The following is a 16,830-nucleotide window of genomic DNA, read 5'->3' as shown; positions in this document are numbered from 1 at the left end:
TGTCAGTTTGCTATATTTACTATTATTCCATGCCATGCCCAATTCTACAATATTCTGAAAGGTTCAGTAGTTAAATGTACCACAGAATTCAAGTGCTACAACAGTTTGAAAGATTTACTTGCCTTTTAAATTCCGACTTTCCTGTTCGATGGGGTTCTAAAGCTGGTAGGGGAATAAAGCCTTTTAATAATGATTGAACTGTAATTTCTTGTGAACTTCATGAGAGAAATAATCGAACAAATACACTCATACTGTGATACATTGGCTTGGAATATGCTCCAAAACGTGTGAAATCGAACATTTGTTGTGCAATCACCTTGCAAATATCAAAGAAACGGTATCAAATTTTGAATATAGATTAACCAATCTGATTGGTTTTTATTGAACCAATCGTGGAGTACAAAAATTGACCAATGACAAATTGACCTGTGTACAGAAATAACCAATCAAGTTGTCTTAATTTTGCTGAATTATGCAAGAGCCTACAGGCTATAAAACAGAGCCGTCTGCGACCGTTTTTCTCAGGTAAGTGAGTTCTTTCTTTAGGTAGGATCAAGGTATGTATAATTAATTTTTTAAATAGAAGTAGACCCCGTGGCCCCGCTGTTAGCTAAGAATCTCTGTCCCCGTATCTGGAAACACGGCTCACTGCTTGTCTAACTGTGTTTTGCTTTTCGTTTTCTAGGGAGCTACTAATAATTTTTTTTTGTGTTTTTCAGACAAAGACGATCGTAGTTTAGTTTCAGTATCCAACCCTAAGAAGCCACCCCATATCCATGCCGTCAGTTAAACCCCAGCCAGCAATTGCCTTCATGCTAATTGTGATGCTTCATTTTCTAGGAACAACTCACCATATTTTTTGTCGTTTCAGCTACAGAGTTAGTGGGTTGTGGGTTGTTGGATGTTGTGTCGTCGGTTGTGTGTTTTGTGTTGTGTTGTGTTGTACTGTCTTGTCCTCTACGTTTCGTATTGTCTGCCAGTCGGTTTGGGAGAAGCCCTGTAGCTCTCTCTTTTTCCTGGCCACACAAAGAACACATTTTGCGGATACTCCTTTTTAGGAGTTCATGGGTTCGAATCCCATGAATGTGTCAATTTTGCGCTGATATCTAATGTGGTCCGTCTCAAATACAAAAGCACAACATCCAACGGACAATCTGCATCCTTTCATCACACCAACTACAAGTGTTGTCCTCATACAACAGAATGGAACTTCCAACGGAGCAAAGAGTAACCAATACCCAAGATGAAGTTCTTGTACCTTCTCAAACAGGACAGAATGCGGCACTTGTTAATGAAGTATTCTCGATGTTTAAGGATCCTCTCAGTTAGACGTCCGATCAGAGGATATTTCAAAGTGGTAAGCTCATTTAAACTTGTGATTACTCTGCGAATACTTCACCCATTTTAATAAATATGAGACCACTAAACTCATTGCTGTCCGGTCGTAAACGGCGCACACAGATAATTTCGGTTTTATCTGGAAGTGTTTTATCAATTCAACTAGAAATTGTATTATCTTAAAGAAAAAACATTTACCTATTTGTATAACTTTAGTTCATTTCAAAAGCTTTCCTATAAGCCAAGATATTTATTGCAGAACTTGTACTTTTTAAATTGAATGTTAGAGAAGCAAAAATACGCAAAGCCTTCCAAAAATCTCGCCTAAAAACCTCCAAATATTTGTAGCTTACATTGGGATCAATATTTTCATATATTTTACTCGAAATACAGTTGCTTTGGCGATTTGTAGTGATATTTCCAACAAATGTGTTTACAAACGGAAACCCGAAAATGTGCATATAATTATCACCATATTAGCGAAAATTTGACAATTATGACCTCTAGGGACAATTTTACCCAGAAATCGATTTCTGGGCTTATTTTACCCCCACGGGGTAGGCAACATTACGTTTTTGACACCTCTAACCTCACGCGACAACCACTTGTGCATGCGGCTGAGCAACGCCTCGCTATACACAATAACAAATAAAAAAATCTATATTTTTCGAGTTTTTCTGCCCATCCTGACTTAAATCCTATCAGAAAAGATAACTAATGCCTTTACAGTTTATATGTAACGGTTAAAAGACGACAGGATAAAAAATAACGAAGAAAATAACGAAATTCCAAAGGCGAGTTATATTTCCATTTTGTAATCCTGTGTAATTTGATATGATTTTTAGAGCTGCACTGCAGTGTCAGGTTAACAGCAATATTGATTAATTTCTTGATTAGAAATTTTCGAGCTATATTTTGGTGGTATTTTTGTGCTTTTTAAATTAAACGGATTAATTTCAACATTAAAAAACCAAGATGATTTCATGATATCTGGTGATGGAAGCATGACAGCATGGGTCATAGCGCTAAGTATTATGCGTACACAATATTTCACTGGTGTTATAAAAAATAGATTTTTTTTCTCCCTTTCCTATTATGTAATTGCATTTACCAATATATATGTAACTGTCAGGGGTTGGGGGTATTATGTGAATATGAAAGAAAACAACCTGCATTTTGTTCTGTATATTCTTGTGTTAATAGAAGTCAAAAATACATGCTGTTACTATACTGTATAGGCCCTTGTGATTCATATACAATTATAGTTTCAATTGTGTGATAGTTATGTTCTTGTAATCTCAATTGTAGATTCTATGGCATATAGAGTCGAATTTGTACGGCAAAATATCTTTGAGAATTGAAGTTTATGGCGGTTCTTCAGGTATGTTCTGGCAATTCACTGAAATACTTTGTTCGCTAAGGAATGTTGTCCCATGGTAGCTGTACGCATGAACCTGGGATATCACAATGCTGATAGCCTCACAACCCTGGACAATAATATAATAATTTACTTGTTCCTTGTGTTTCAATTTTAGATCAAATAAAGTATGGCAACCCAGGAGTTGCTAACAATTATTACCTTTCTCTTATCACTGACTACCTCCATCCATCGCTGTGCCATACATGGATTTGATGGACTGACATACCAAGCAAGGTAAATATTGCAGGCTACATGGTATATGTTCAGTTTATTATTATGTCATATTAGGACTGTTGGACTTTTTTTTTTATTCAGTAATTCCCCTATATGGGAATGTGATAAAATTCGATGTTAACCCCAAGTAAAGATTTCACAAAATCAATGGAAATAACGCTGTACCTCGACTGGTTTCAATTCTGGAGGAGCCGTGTATGGCAAAATTATATGCATTATCATTTCATTTTTGTTGATGATTGTTCGATGGTGTTTTGGTGCCAGAAGATAATTGATACTAATTATTGGCCCACGCGCTGAAGACACATAACATCCCAGATAATAGCAACAAGTGTTGGGAATGCGGATAAGTCGACAGGACATGGTCGCTTAAATGAGGCAGCTTCCTGGTCTGCACGGAAAAATAACCAGGACCAAATGCATTCGGCAAGAAAGATGTTTGTCGGAGCGATTTCACTCAAAGTCGTCGTGATTATAATTAGTGGGTGAAGACCTATTCTGTGTCCTGTAGTTCCGACGGGCAAAAATTCGATCATTACAAAATAAATGGACTAGTCAGGTTAGCTGGATTAATAAGCAAGGCTTCTACAGATTACCCTGTCACGTTATATGCATCACATCATTTCCATGCGGTCATATATAACTTTTAATGTGTGATTAAGATTAATTGTTTAACAAATTATTCATTTCATTAGAGACTCGCTGGTGGAAAATGTCCTATCACCAACTGTAACCGCGCTTTACATCCGCATTCATCCAAAGACATGGTATGCAACATATCTTTGAGAATTGAAGTTTATAGCTGTTTTTCAGGTATGTTCTAGCAATTCACTGAAATACTATTTGTTCACTAAGGAATGAGAAATGACTGAGAGATCCATCTGACTGAAATTATAGCGAAAATTTTTCAATAAGTGGCTTATGTAAGAGCGAGTTTTTGATTTAGAAATAAATTCTTTACACCCTACCAGCGGGTTTGTCAGGTTTTTTACTAACTTAGGTGCATTGGAATACAAGTAAAAATAAGGCGTGTTTTAGAAGTTATACCTGGACGAGGAATCCAGCATATCATTATGAGGAACAAAGCTATTATAGCGGTATATACTCAGGGCTATCACAATCAAGTTTAGTGTTATCGCTTTATTTCAATGTTTGCTGCACGGTCGGATTCTCACAATTAAAAGAAAATCAAGCGAAAAGTTTCACACGTACAAAAGTATAGGTATGGAACTGGGGCCGGTTGTTCGAAAGATGGATAACTTATCCAACGGATAAGTCCTATCCAACGGATAAATCTGGATAGTTATCCATTGGATAAAAACGCGTTGCAGGAAGCGTGGATAGTGAAGTGGATAGCTATCCAATAGATAAGTTAAAATTTACCAGAAGAAAACAGGATTATTCTGAAATTTCGTACCACAACGTCAGCTGTTGCTAAGCATTTACAACATTGAATTCATAATCATTACGAATTCTCGAGTATAGTTACTGAATGGAAAAGACTTGAACAAGTGATTTGCTCGAACTTTGCACTTCACATCATAGTGATTTTATTAATTAAACACATTGCAATTTTATTCCTTGACCTTGCAACGCTTTGCCTTTCGGTCCCATAGCAAATTTAGAAACACTATTTTAATGTTCGTGAATGAAATTACTTAGATATTAGCAAGTTTCCTTGGAATAGGTTGAATCTTTCTTTGCATATTCGCGTTTATAAACTGATTAGAAGCGTATAGTAAATTTACCACCTGTTATAAATGCGAGGATGTCCAAAAAATCGCCGGTCGAACGGAATGTGTAGGCAACGTGAAACGCTGCTGCGACAAATTGCACTTCGAAAACATTTTTAATATATAGTGAATACAATCATGATGTGTATTAGTTTGTTGAAACACAGTAAGAGGAATATTGCATTTTTGTCCTATTTTATATAAATGTTTACAGTGTTACCTTGTATCTTTGAATTTATCCAACTGGATAGTGGATTTAAACCACCTCCGGACCTTGGATAAATTTATCCGGTAGATAGCGATTTTTATCCTCTGGTTAAAGTTATACAAGCTTCGTGCAACCCAAATCACACGCTGGATAAAACTTATCCGTTGGATAGTGAGTTATCCGTTGGATAGCGACTTATCCACCTTTCGAACAACAGGCCCCTGTTTTTTATTTATCGGAATAACTAGTGATGTGATCTTACATGAAGCATTTTCAGTCATGCTGCTAAACTGTCGTGCTGGCTTCGCCACTGAGTATTTTATTTGCTCGCAGAGCCTCGTCTGCCGAACGTGACCGTCGGCCAGTCTTCACCATGTACGGTGACAGTTATTTTCTGCCTTTTAACTTGCCGACATGCAATGTTTCATTGCACGGTGAGTTTTCAACTTTACTGAAGGCGCTACTATACAATATGCAATTTTCCTTACAACTTGCAATGCAATTATAATTCCGAAGGATGTTAATTTGTAAAGAGTGTTCGAAATACTAAGGAAACGTTAGCAGATCGTAATAGATGTTCGTATTTGACAACTTTAGATGCCTCAGGAGTAGAATGGTTTTGCAATTTGCAAGGAAAGTTGCGTAGTGTAACAGCGCCTTGAGATTGTTTCGGAAAGCTGGTTAAATTTCGATGTAACTTGCAAACATGTAATGTTTCATTGCAATTGCGAGTTGAAAATAAGGGTCATTGGACGGAAGAACGGGACAAGTATCGTAGTTTTCAACATACCTTTTATAAGGGCGGAGACATTGATCTTCCATCCACGGTCGGTTTTATCATTTTTTCTGCTTTTTCTATCATTTCTTTATCCTACAAAAGACAAAAAAAACTTGTTAAATCGTGGATCAATCTAACACTTTTAAAAGCTTTCTCTCCTAACTGAACTAATTTTATTATACCGTATAGTTCTATCAGTTCTAAATTGTCCTTCATGGAGGTCCAGTAGGGGTCATCCCGTATTGATGCAGTGTTACTACAGGAGGAAACCTGAACTAAACTGACTTTATTTATGCTGGATAGCTGTATCAGTTCTAAACTTCAACCAAACTAATTCTAACAATTCGAAAAAGCTGGGACTTCAGACGAAAAAGGTCAGCCGATTTTGAAAAATCTTAGATGCGGGGTGTTATAAGGCGGTTAGTATTTCATCATCACCTTCATCCAAGGATGTTCCAGAGCTTCTGAAAGCGTGATGCATTTTCTGTGACCAACAGTAAGCAGTTTTGTTATAAGATCCTTAGCTTCACTGCTAACATTCTTCCAGAGGTTGTTCGGAAATTTATACGACCCTTCTTTGACTTGTTTCTCCAATGGGTTATTTGCCTGCTTTGAAAATAAAGAAGATCCGGAAAGTCTAAAAGACGTTAACTTTTCATTGACGTACTCCAATTTTGAAATGAGGTTAAGCTACCTCCAGCTTCATTACAAATCGTGTTCACTACGTGAATTTGAGTAAACTGAAGTATATGGCATACCAAACATATAACACACGATTTCTTGTAGGATCGTTCTTCAGGCTACGGGATTAACATTTTGGTAGCGAGGTAACTTGGTGTACCACAGATTGTTTCCATATAGGAATTCTGATCTAAAAAATTAATTGTTATCATTGAGAAACTGTAACAATGAGAAATAACTGAACCTAAAACGTTTGCAGAATGCGCTCTGCTTTCGTAAAACGAAATCACGGACAAAACTCGGAATTGAGATTATAGTGACTTCCAGGATTTGCTGGCAATGGTCACATCGAATGGTTTCTTCAAATACAATTTAAAGGGCAATTTAAACACAAGTTCAATACACAACCGACACAAACCTTTATAAGCGTTTCGTCATACGAGGAACACAATAAAACATTTTCTGGCTAGAGAAGAAAAAGTTAAATTATGGTCGTTAAAGTTTAGGATATAAAGACAGTAGTGAAAATAAATTAGGGCGTGCTTACCTTCCAATCCCTGTTAGTGATGCCATTTTCATGTAAATGCTAAAAATACGAAACAGTATGAATAAAGTTAGTTTAGTTCAGGCTCCTGCAGTAACACTGGATCAATAACAGATGATCCTTAGCTTGGTGTCATTAAAAGCTCCAATCTCTTCGTGATATTTTCCATAAACTTTAGTCATCGCCTGTGAATGAAATATTCCAATTTGTTTAATTCATTCTTCGAAGGCTACACATGGCTACATTCCGCTAAACGACATCCTCACCTGAAGGCACATTGCTTTCATAGTTGGTTTAGTTGTCAATAGGAATCAGTGATACAGATCGTTAGACAACTCGAGCCTGAAAACAAAATAGAAAAGTCGATCGAATCTTGAATGGTTTCATCCATGATTCTATACTTCTCTACTACATTCTGCAGGACAAATAACATTGCGTGAACTGTGCAGCAATATAGAGAATAGGGGGAAGCCAGACAGAAAAGCACATGGAAAGTAGTTTGAATATTTGCAAACCCTGATAGATAAATGTCGTGGACTCACACATTTGTTATCGGCGTCTCCTCGTCGTTTTGTTCCAACAGACTCTCAAATAATAGTCACCTGATAGCAGAGATACGTTACTGAGTTTGATTCCTATCGAGGAATAAGGGGGGGACGCTTTATGAAGAACTGTTAAAAAGCTAGAGCAGTTAGGCTTATCACTAACCTGTTTCAGTTCATCAGCTAAACATTCATACAGGACTTCAAACTAAAGGTGATTCCAAAAGACAACGTAGTTTCCACTCCGATCTTTTTCCATTGCAAATGCGTGCAAATCAGATTCGAGTGCCCCAGAAGTTCCTCTCGCGTCTGTCACATTGAAAACATAAGAAATTGTTTCATACTCTTTTACGAGAACAGTTTAGAGAAAGAGGTCAGGACTATTGAATTTGTCTTGTTATACTCATAGCGACAGGAAATCCTCCATTACATTTCCATATCCATATTTTCAACGGAAACTAACCTTAACTTCGAGACTCACCTTGTAATTCCAAATCAGGTTGTACGCTGTCAGATCTGACTGAATCTGTAAAAAAGATCCGCTTAAATATCATTGCTTTTTCATCTTTCAAACGACTAGAACATTTTCCCATTTTCTTAATAGAACACTTACTTGTAATAAAAAAACTGGATTTAAATTCTCACATCTTTCCTGGATTTGAATCCTATTTTTGTCCTCCAATGCGAGAGATATCCTTCAAGTTGATTCCTCAACGTTCCCCTCGTTTTTCCAGAGCTCTAAGACACAAGTATAGCACGTGAAATAACAGCTTATACGTACATGCAAGCATGCATTATGAAATTTTGGAACACGATTGTTGATTTAAAACGTACTTCTGCAAGCTTTACATTGTCACGAATTGATAAACGATCTTCTTCAGTCTCTGGTGGCTGAAGGAAAGATAAAAACTTTCCAACAAAATTGTTTCTTTACAAAAAGGTTTTACACTTCTGAATGAATTACCATTTAATTATTTCCTCAGTGGGGCAGTTTGCACAGTTTAAGGATGAATGATGGAGTTTAGTTACCAAAGCAGTTGATACCACTTAGTCATGAATACGATTGGTTAGTCAGAATCACCTCAATGGGTTTTATGTAAATAATGGCCCTCGCAAAAAAGTTTTCAAAGATTTCTTACTTCGTCAGGGCTTTCAAGGTAATAGAACAAACCAGCAGGCTGTGAAAATCGTATTCAAATTTATTACATAATTGTTTATGAACCAAAAATTATGAACAGGAAATCTCGCATTTAAACTTTCTTGTATATTTTAGACATTAAAACTACTTTAATACGAACATTATTCTCGCAAGTAATGCCATTGCTGTTGGATGATGCTATGCCAACAATAATGATTATAAATTACTTATGGAGTATGCTTGTTAGTCTCAATTGAACTATTTACAGATGGCTAGTATATAGAGGATTATAAAATCACAAGTTTTAAGATTAATCTGAGAATGTTGCTAAAAACAACTCAGGTCCTGCGGATGGAATAGAGGCTATACCTCTGCAACAATTTGTTAATTTATCACACTAATTCGCACCTGTTCAATAGCGAACGTCTATCAGTGCTTTGCGTAAACATGGCCATGCGTAAGCGTTTTGGTAGAGCGCCCTCGGCAAGCGCCAGAACTTGTATTTTTGCCGCGGGTTCTTCATCAGCTTCCTAAAGTGAAGTTCTAACTAAATATTAACAGATGATTTTAGGCACTTCACACGATGCAGGAATATTCTTGAGGTTTTTAAAGGGTCTTAATTTCGAGTGGTATTATACGCACTTCAAATTCAAGCAGGGAACAGTTGATGGAAAAATGAGTCAACTGTACGTCCTCAGTGACAAGAGCATTGCACCGGCATTGCAAAAGCGTAGGTTCGATTCCTGCCGGAGGATCTATAGTTCACTCATTTTTCCGTCATCTGTTCCTGGCTTGATTTGAAGTGTGTATAATACCTCTCAAAATTAAGACCCTTTAAAACCTCTTAAATATCAACTGAACTAATATGTACATTCATCACGGCTAAAAACATGCAGAGCGTTATAAATGACGTTCGTCAAAGGCGGAAACTCAATGGATGAATGAATGAATAAAACGTACCTCGATTATCTCCTTCAGAACCATGTCAGCACCTTTCACAATTGTTGTCGACGGATGCTGAAATTGTTGAGGAACGAATTCAAAACCACGATTGGTAAGAACCATTAGCGGGGCAATAGTAAAACATACATAAGCGAAGAAATGGTAAAATTGGTACTATTATTTAGTTTTGTCGTAAACCTACCTGGAACAATCGATAAATGCAATGACCCATTTCTAGACAAACAAATAACAGACTTCATGAGTTGCTCCTATGCATGGGTCAAGCTAGTGGACGTGGTAAACTTCACCAAAAAGGTAAAGAGAGAAAGGCTATTTAATCAACTCTCAACCTCAGTCAAAGAGCCATAAACTACCAAGAAGACAAGTTGAATGAAAAGCTCCTCAAATTTCTTTGTAGCATACCTGCAACTTTCTCCAGTAATTTCCCAAACTGTTCATCATCTGTTGTCTCACTAAGAGGAATATGCAATAGTCGATTTATTGTAACAGACTACATGAGTTGATTCAAAATATTGGAAGCAATCACACCTTACTATTAGTTTAACATGAATGTCCAACTTCACCCCCGTATTATTTTAATATATTGCAAAGCAACTAGAACAAACCTGTAAGGAGGACACAGAGCAAACGTCAGAAAATCAAGCAATCCACTTATAACTAAAACCCCAGTAGAACGAATATAGAAGAAAAGTTTTCATGGTTAATCTATTTCTTGTGTTTAGTTAGAAAGGTAGTTCAAATTAGAAAGGCAGTTGCTACGAATCACTTGCTGGGTTTTGCAAGGGAATTTCTCTTCCAAAACAAAGCTATATACATACAAGAGGGATGGAAAAATAAAATGCAAGGGTTCAGCATAGATTATAGGCAACCAACACCGCACATCTTACAACATTTATCGTGAGAATTTCCAACAAACTGCTTAGAAATTTTTCAGAGGATAACAAAGAGCTTTTGTTTATCTATTCTTGTCGAATTCATAGTTATCGTGCGTTGGCTATATAAAAAAACAGAATTGGTTTCGATAAAATTGGATCCTGTTAACATTCAGATTTCAAAGTTGGCTGAGTTTATGTGGATTGCAAGTTAAAGGGGTAACACTAATGACAGTGACAGATTTGGCAACATATTACCAGGAAATTCATCGTTAAAGTGTTGGCGCTTTCCTTTATACGGAAAAAACGGCCAGACCGGTCCTATTGTTGATCTCGGTACAGACAGATTAGTGGTATTTTAGAGTGTTTCAAGAACTCTGCGTTCAAGTATATCGTTACTTGCATCTGTCTAGCTCGGAAATTTCGCAACTATATTCTTAACGAAATACTCTATTTTAAATTTAAATATGACCGGTCTGACCATTTTGGCCGCTTAAAGGAAAGCCCTCTCTTTACCTGCATCAGAGCACACAGGATGTCGACAGCGGCGTGAGTCACGGCTTCATTATTCCTCTTCAAAGCTTTCACAGTTTTCACACCAACCTTCTCATAGAAGCTGTAGAAACAAAACAGAAACACGGTCTAGAGAAAGTGAGCTGGTTGAGTAAACAGCGTGTGTTATGGTTAAAGATAAACTTTCTCACCTAGTGAGCGTTGTGAAACCTGCTTTGGATCCAACCTAATGTCTCAAAGCGTGAAACAGTGCTTCGAGATCTTTATCTGATATTTTGTTTTGGTCTCCCTAAATAGACGAAACATTTTAACTATTTTATGTATATATTGAATACCTGTGAAGGTAATAGCAGTCAGAATATGTATATTTTAGGGGTGAACACTAAATATATTTATTGGCAAAGATATACAATACCTTCGTGAGCAATGAGCATTGTGATGGCATTAATGATAAGTCTTTCTTTATTCTCCGGGAAAAGTCCTTACAAAATATTTAAAATCGTTTGAAATATATATTGGAGTTTAAAAGACTTAATATTCCAGCCGTACTTCTGGCGAGAAAAATTCAAATCTACCATTTCATGGATTCGGACCCAGTCAACTCAGCAACCAGAGTTACCGCAGCGTAGTCCCTAGGCCTCTTAACGTTCCTTATACGCGGCGAGGCGGGAACTGAGAGGCCTAGAACAAAATGTTTTGTATTTTGGCTATTTGTCCCCACTTTCTGTATTGAGGTCAGTTTACGATCCACGACGCGGTTAACTGGCCTTGTTCGACGTCGCAAGTCAAATATCTGCTTGAAATAACCTACGGGATATTAATTATACTGTCAGGACTTCGAAATATCCATACAAACGTTTCAATGTCATTTGCTGTCGACGCTATCGACTATCAAGTAAACTCGAGTCCGTGCGTACATGGTTATGATTATAATAAGCTTCAATCTGCCAATTTAAATTATTCTCGCTTCCTTTATAACGATTATTTGTGTAAATCTAGGTCAACTAATGCATACTAAAATAAGCAGAAAACTAACGTGCGTATGAAAAACACGTGAGTGGAAAACAGCCTTAATCCAGATTTTGACAGAACATTAAAACTCAGTAAAAATGCAATAATATTCTTTACACAGGATTTTGTCTGCAGAAAAGTACAAAATAAGAAATTGTCAACTTACGTCTTGGGTGACTGCATGAAGTAGACCGCTGTAGGAAATATTGCAGTTAAATCTCTACACATCTTCGGTTAAATTTCCTGCAAGGAACCAGTAATAAGACAAATAAGCTTTTGGAGATATTTCAAAAATTTAAAGTGAAATAAAAAGAGAAATATTTCACCTGGAGACGCAGCGAGGAATTTTAAATGACTGCTTTCTACTTCTTCGTCAACAACGTTATACAATGGACCCCAACGATAACCTTGAAAAATATATCATCTTAAAAAAACAATTCTTCTTTTGCTGTATGTGATGTATTGGACTGACTAATAGGAATACCTGACGAGAAGTGTAATTGTTTGTGTGTTATATGAGATCCCATACGTCAGGAGGAGAATGAAATGAGGGTTCGTATTTACGGTAATCATAGCTGTGCGAGATTTTCATCAGGAAAATTTTGACCATAATTTTCGCTCAATCATCTATGAAAAAGCGTACAGTACCGTCTCTTCGTTGGGGTCGTTTTTACACAAACATCTCCATTTCCACTGCCTTTAACCCCGTGTAGCTAACCAGCCAATGATATATCCCTAGATTGAGTGAAATACGCACATTCAGAACAAGAAATATTTTATATAGCTTCATACAAAATCTGCTTTTTTAAACTACCTGTCGGAAGACGAGTAATTTCTCAGCTGACCGCTTGTGTATTCCCCTTACGAAAAAAACACATGCAAACCACATGTGTTTCACATGTGTTTCACATGTGATCACATGTGCTTCACATGTGATCACATGTGCTTCACATGTGATCACATGTGATTATATGTGGTTCACATGTGGTTTTATGGAGGGTACATGTGAACCACATGTGCTTCACATGTGATCACATGTGCTTCACATGTGATCACATGTGATCACATGTGATTATATGTAGTTCACATGTGGTTATATGGAGGGTACATGTGAACCACATGTGATGTACATGTGGTTATATTGGATACACATGAGGTTCACATGTGAAAACATGTGGTTCTATGAGGGCACATGTGAACCACATGTGATGCAGATGTGGTTATATGAGATACACATGTGGTTCACATGAGAAATGTCTCTACAAACAAGTGGTTCATATGTGATCACATGTGGTTTATATGCGATCACACAAGGCTTACATGTGAAAATGTATAAACCTATGTGAACGAAATGTGGTTGACATGAAAATGTATTTCAAACTAATAATGAATCAGCAAACTTCTGTAATGTGAATGCATACATATACCACATACCTATTCCCCAAATACACGTGCATAATCATCTAAATAATAGTTACTGCTTTGCTCAGTTTAAGTAACACTGTATATTTAAGTTGTCTTCTTATTTACAATTAATCTCTATCTAACATATTTGGTAATCTACAAATAAAGTTATTTACATCAAAACACTGCTGATTAAGACAATCCAGAAGATGTCTTGTGGATATTCATTGGATTGTCTATATATGCCGGGTTATTTAAATTATATCAAAATTCTGCTGCTTATTAAATGCTATAGTTTACAATAAAACAATAAGATAACTCAGCCTCGTTGGCTATGAGCGAATAGTAAACTCAGCCTCGTTGTAATAATACATTCGTCCTAATATTTATAAATCTGAGGCCAATCTCCGACCGGTGTAATAACCCCAACGACCGACAAGTGTGACGCCACATTAGGCGAAAACCCTGGGAACGAGGTTGCGCATTCGTTTCAAAATTCAAATTTTTTACAACGACATTCTTGGCTGTTCTACGAGGAGATTGCAATTTTATTTGATAAAAGACATAAAAGGATAATCTTTGTCACTCTCCTAATACGATTGGAAATGAAATAGGTGCTGGTTCACTGGATTGAGTCAAATAAGACAAGCATCTTAAAGAAAGAATATATTATTTAAAGACAAAAGTGTGCATGCTAAAACATCCCGAGAAGGATCGCATGGTTTTGTTTGGATACTCAAAGATGAATTCCCCAAAGACGGCATGGAAATCGTATTTTGAAACGTTTTGGCAGAAAGTGGTAAGCATCTCAGTGACACTTAAATAATAATATAAATAATAATTTAACCTAGGTCCGCATCGAATTGTATTATTGTAATCAGAAGATTGTTTATTCAACTTTATCAATCATCATTCATCTTCGTATAAATACTTCGCTCATACACACTAGTGATAGCCGGGAAATATCCTCAATAGCGGTGTAATAATGTTTTAGCAAAGAAAGAAGCAGAACATAGTGACATTATATGCGCTAGAAATATATTGTTTATAGTTTTTTCTAGATCAACATGTCCTTCCAACTGAGACTGGGATATATAGTCGTGTGGAATGTTATCTTCCAAACATGTGCACATCTCGCTCGCTCATACTTAGTTGTGTATAGCAATAAAATATTTGTGTATATATAAATTTTCTAAAGCGAGTATTTGTGTTTTTTCACAGATAGCAAGAATGAGTTACTAATGAAAACTTAGCTTGAATTGAGCAGTTGGAGGATAACAGTGATAATAACAGTGATGATAATAAAGCCAAGAAGAGGCGATTAGATGTGACCAGTGCTGACAATAAGAAACCAAAGAAGAATATAAAGGTTTGAAACATATTACCATTTGATATATACCGGTACACAATATGGTCTAAATTAGGGAATACCCCTTGCACCTTAACTTAATTCAATAACCTTTGGAGTCTTATAAACAGTAGCAATATTCTGTATACAGTATAGCAGAATTTTGTTTTTCTAAACACCTAATTTAGAAGAAATTAATGTATTTTTACATATGATATTTCAAATATTTTGTATGTTTTGGCTGGGTCTAAAAGCCTCACAGTATCAGATTGGTACTACCAACTGAGCAACATGGCCAGATGGATTTAAGACTTTAAAGAGGCAGTTTTAGCAGCACTTGCTGCAACCAAGAAAATATGTACACCATCAAAGTTCCACCATCTTTTCCTAAGATTCAAGCCTCTTTCTTGCCTCAGCCATTCCTTCCCTTAGCCATTCCCTAGGTCTGCACAACCTTATTCACTGTTGACCATGAACAACAGCAGTTTCTCAGAAGAATGGATTGTTATTTTGTTAATGTTTTTGTATACAGTAGATAACATTCTCACTTTCCATTTAATGTTTTATTTTGTAGGCAATGAAATTATATTTGACTTTAAATTATTTATTGCGATGAACTGCAATTGCTATTAATTAACAATCCTGTTTATATTTTTTCCAGCTTTTGTCATCATGAAATTTCCTCAAGCAAATAATACAATTTTAAAAGCTGTTATGACACAAGAGTGCAAAGAATTTAGGCTGTCAATGGAAAACCGAAGAAAGAATCAGGAAGATCTTAGCAACAATTAAGGACAGTAGGATGACTAAATAAATTATAGTATTATAATTCATTTTTTTATATTTACAGATGTATCTTTTACTCTTTAACATAGTCAAATGTTTCACTTCATTTTGTAATATGGTTTTCAATATATGTGCATTAATTTACTTCACCTGGTAATACTGTGTCTGAGTGATTTAATGATAATTAAAGGTGTCATGCAGTAGTTTGTGTGGATCACATGTGAACCACATGTGAACGTCAAAACAGACTAACATGTGAACCACATGTGGTTGTTCCAGATCCACATGTACTGAACCACATGTGACTCACATGTGATACTACCACATGTGATACTACCACATGTGAACCACATGTGATACCACCACATGTGAACCACATGTGATATAATGGTTCCAATTTCACATGTGAGTCACATGTGATTCCACATGTGGTTTTCGCATGTGTTTTTTTCGTAAGGGTCCAGCCCGAACAACTGAGGATGGTCTCGATAGCTAATTATTGAAAATATCTGACAGAAAAAGAAGTTTTAAAACTATGATATACTATAATACACAAGTCTTAACCAAACGGTATATTCTGGAAAGTAACTGCAAAAATAAAACTATTTTAAGTCGGCTGGTTACTTTTTTGCAATTGGACATGTTCAAAATGGAAACGTGAAATAAAAAAGATGATAAAAGCAGTAAACTTGAATCCAGGTCAGAACACATCGAGTGTTTGGAGTGTTTGGAGTGTTTGGAATGTTTGTTTTTTTTCTTTCAAGGTCTGAGATGAACAATTACTGGAACTGACATGGAATGTCGCATGACTTACTGAGCTAAGGGGATGAAGGCTGACGATGTTGAACATATATTATAGTAATAATAGTTTATAGTTTATTATATATTATAGTAATAGAGTTGATGTTCGCGGGCATAAATGTGTTTTTGGCCCTCCTCGCGGAACACATTTTAACCCTCGCTACGCTCGGGCTAAAATGAGTTCGAAGTCGGGCCAAAAACACATTTATGACCGCGAACATCAACTCTATTGTTATATTATTATCACTATAACATACACATGAGTATATACAAAATTAGTAAAATACAATAATTAGTAAATACAATAATTAGTAAATACAAAATTAGTAAAATACAATAATTAGTAAATAGATTTGAATAAATATAGTTCACCTGGTGCAAGGTACTTTTTAATGATAACTCCAAGCTTATACTTTCTGGATAATTTAATACATTCTATAGGGTTTATTGATCAATATAGGGATAAGTATCATAAAATTGTTTGGCTGTTGGGGTGTATAAACTATCAAAACTACA

The 16,830-nt window shown here is 36.1% G+C and overlaps 3 long non-coding RNA genes across 5 annotated transcripts; 1 reads left to right on the top strand and 2 right to left on the bottom strand.

The window, feature by feature from the left end:
• Positions 1-122: 122 nt before the first annotated feature.
• LOC114543596 lies at positions 123-6,852 on the bottom strand. Of its 3 annotated transcripts, XR_003690119.1 has the most exons (5): positions 6,811-6,852; positions 6,406-6,582; positions 6,150-6,320; positions 5,724-5,804; positions 123-162 (listed from the first exon to the last, which is right to left on the bottom strand). It is a non-coding gene; the product is annotated as an uncharacterized LOC114543596 (long non-coding RNA). The 3 variants fall into 3 exon arrangements; XR_003690117.1 differs by lacking the exon at positions 123-162 and having other exon boundaries at positions 5,587-5,804; XR_003690118.1 differs by lacking the exon at positions 123-162 and having other exon boundaries at positions 5,587-5,804; positions 6,470-6,582.
• Positions 6,853-7,080: 228 nt separating this feature from the next.
• LOC114543594 lies at positions 7,081-7,518 on the bottom strand. The gene is made up of 3 exons (XR_003690115.1): positions 7,479-7,518; positions 7,203-7,278; positions 7,081-7,121 (listed from the first exon to the last, which is right to left on the bottom strand). It is a non-coding gene; the product is annotated as an uncharacterized LOC114543594 (long non-coding RNA).
• Positions 7,519-12,986: 5,468 nt separating this feature from the next.
• LOC114543595 lies at positions 12,987-15,949 on the top strand. Its single transcript, XR_003690116.1, has 3 exons — positions 12,987-14,178; positions 14,601-14,748; positions 15,389-15,949. It is a non-coding gene; the product is annotated as an uncharacterized LOC114543595 (long non-coding RNA).
• The last annotated feature ends 881 nt before the right edge of the window (positions 15,950-16,830 follow it).

This window comes from Dendronephthya gigantea, unplaced genomic scaffold (genome assembly GCF_004324835.1).
Source record: "Dendronephthya gigantea isolate DGI-Jeju-01 unplaced genomic scaffold, DenGig_1.0 000493F, whole genome shotgun sequence".
NCBI lineage: Eukaryota > Metazoa > Cnidaria > Anthozoa > Malacalcyonacea > Nephtheidae > Dendronephthya > Dendronephthya gigantea.
This window is presented reverse-complemented; position numbering and strand designations above follow the sequence as displayed.